This window comes from Panthera pardus, unplaced genomic scaffold (genome assembly GCF_024362965.1).
Source record: "Panthera pardus isolate Hobbes unplaced genomic scaffold, ASM2436296v1 HiC_scaffold_17, whole genome shotgun sequence".
Classification (NCBI taxonomy): Eukaryota; Metazoa; Chordata; class Mammalia; order Carnivora; family Felidae; genus Panthera; species Panthera pardus.
In genome coordinates, this window is record NW_026526732.1 from 43,879,882 (window position 1) to 43,882,799 (window position 2,918).

Below are 2,918 nucleotides of genomic sequence, written 5' to 3' on the forward strand. Positions count from 1 at the left end.
GAAGATAACATCATTGTATGGTACTGGATACTAAGAAAGTGAAATAAAGCAGAGTGTTAAGAAAGAATATTAGGCCCACTCATCAAGCTTACCTACAGCTAGTGAGTGCTTTTTGTCCTCCACTTGTCTATGTAAGTTGATGACCTTTTACAAGGAAAATGCATTCTGGCATTTAAAGCTAAGACCTCACATGTAGAAAAGAGTCCCTCCCCATACAATATTGGAAAAAATCACAGAGGTCTATTACATAAAACTGGCATCATTATACATAATTAGAGCTCTTGTTCAAAGAGAATTACAAAGGGACAAGCACAGATTTTTCTGGTATCTCTCATTGGCAGAGTGCTCATCTTGTAACAAAGCATGTCCTCCATCCTGTGGTATGATAAGTGTTTAACTGGTTCTCCAAGGGGTGAAAAAAGTTTATTACAAAATGTACTACCTTAAGAACATTTAGCTCCCAATTTACAAATAGTGATAAAATATGTAATAACCATCACTATAAATTCCATACCAATGACTTTAGTGTGACTTGTTGTTTCTTATAAAATCCATTATCAGTTTTTCTTTTCATCCTATGCCCAACAATAGTGCCACAAAGGTAAACTATGTTTAAATGCTTGATTATGATCTTATTCCAAAAAGAAATATCTCATGTTATTGACAAACAAGTGGAGTTCTGACATAAATGTTAGTTGATATTTTCTTTTACATTATAGAGTGAGTCTAAAGTGAAATAACAAAACGTTTGTCAGACTTCATTCAGTTTTCACTGACATGAGCAATTTCTTTGCTGAATCAGATAGTAGTTTCAAATACTAGACAAATATTTTCTCCATTTTTTGAGCTATTCACAATGTAACAGCTACAGACACATTTTTAAATTTAATCTGCATTATTAACATTTTCTCCATTTTTTAAAAGTCCAGACAATGAACAAAACAACAATTGTAGCATTTGTCATTTTCATGGTGTAAATACTTCCATCGTGGTTGGTTCTGGACTACCAATGCAGGACAGGGAAAAGCAGGTAACATGACAGTATTTCCACCATACAGACACCACGGATGTAAATAATATCAAAAGCATAGATAATAGTAAACCACTGTAAAATAAGTAGGAAGTGACAAGTCCAGGACTTACTACCTTTGTTTTTAACATAATGTTCAATTACAAGTTTATGTAAATTAATTTTTGATAATCACTATTTAACAAAAAGCAAAATTGCTGTAAATTTAACAATGGGCTCTTTCAAACCTGTGTGAACTGGCTTCACGATGTCACTGCCTCTATCCATCCTAACTACCAGAACAGTATGCCTCCCTTCTTACTCTTCCTAGATACGTTTCTTCAGTTGCAGAATTGTTTTGGAAATTCCCTACTACTACCTCTTGGTTTTTACAAATTATTTCCTGAACTGGAATGACATCTGAGAGATAAGTAATGGAGGTGAGGGAAGGTGGGTCAATGAACCATTAAAGAGCAACTATGAGACAATGCAAACAGCTGTGGTGTGACGAGTCAGGAACCCTGGGCCCGAGATCCAGCCCTGATATCTGCCTTTTCAATTTGGAGCTTCAGACTTCTTGTCTGTAAAGTACAGTTCCTAACCACTCACCTCACTTGTATTTTGTGACAAATACATAGGAAAATATTTGTGAAAGTGTATTATAATTAAAATTTATGATACAAAACAAATCATTTTATAATATGCTATTCTTTCAAATGAGTTTAATCTTTTAGAACTTTTTCTTAGAAATGCCTACAAATAACATATCATATTATGCTTTCAACTTATGAATTTTTAATTAATTGATAAAATACTGCAAATATTCTTGCTGTTCTGATTTTGTAACCATCAGGGCAAGATCAACATTTGCTATATTAAGACCATGCATGTGTCTCCAGACCTCGTTCTTTTCCTAGGTCTGGTTTTATAAGTGCTGGAGATAAAACCAAGTCTGATTTATACGATGCATTTTTTTGATAGAGTGAGAGAGACAGCGTAAGCAGAGGAAAGAGGGGGAGAGGAGAGAGCGGGGGGAGAGAATGCTAAGCATTATGAGCATGGTGCTCAAACCCATGACCCTGGGATCATGACCTGAGCTGAAATCAAGAGTCTGATGCTCAACCGACTGAGCCACCCAGGGGCTTTTATATGATGCATCTTACATGGGAAGTGTCTATGGCTCTAAGTATCTTTGATCAACCTCAAGAACACAGTTAGTGTAATAATTTTTGAAGATAACCATGGTTAGTTTGATGATTACCAGTTTTCATTTACTGAATTATAAAATGATTGTGTTTTATTTTCTAAGTGATTTTAAATATCATGAGAAGCATGCCAGAACAGACTGATGAAGAGTAAGTTGTGCAAAATTTTTCTCCAATAAAACGGGCCAGGGGTGCCTGGGTGGCTCAGGTGGTTAATTAAGTGTCAGACTCTTGGTTTTGGCTCAGGTCATGATCTGACAGTCATGAGATCGAGTCCCACATGCGACTCTGCTGGGCATGGAACCTAGTTGAGATTCTCTCTCTTTCTCTTCCTCTGCCCCTCTCCCACTTGCATGCTCGAGCTTTTCTCTCTCTCACTCTCTCTCTAAAAGCAAACAAACAAACAAAAACCTGGCCAGAGAACTTTTAAAAACACTGTATTCATTTTAGTTATTCTCTTTACGTCTTTTGTTTCAACACACTTTTCTGAAGATAGGCTTAGAGAGGATGAGCCAGCTAGATGTGGTGGCAAGACTTTCATATAGTAAGAACTATACATACAAGTTTCCATGTTCCTGTTTTCGTAAAGGGAGGGCACTAAGTTCCTTTCCTGTAGTAGGCTTTTAAGAGGATTAATTTTCATAATTCCAGTCTCAGGACATTGTTAACATTTGATATCTTATAATGTTTCAGAGGAAGCAAGG

The 2,918-nt window shown here is 36.1% G+C and overlaps 1 non-coding gene across 1 annotated transcript; it reads left to right on the top strand.

Moving 5' to 3' along the window:
• Positions 1-1,823: 1,823 nt before the first annotated feature.
• Positions 1,824-1,955, top strand: LOC128777900 (small nucleolar RNA SNORA72). The gene has a single exon (XR_008423204.1). It is a non-coding gene; the product is annotated as a small nucleolar RNA SNORA72 (small nucleolar RNA).
• The last annotated feature ends 963 nt before the right edge of the window (positions 1,956-2,918 follow it).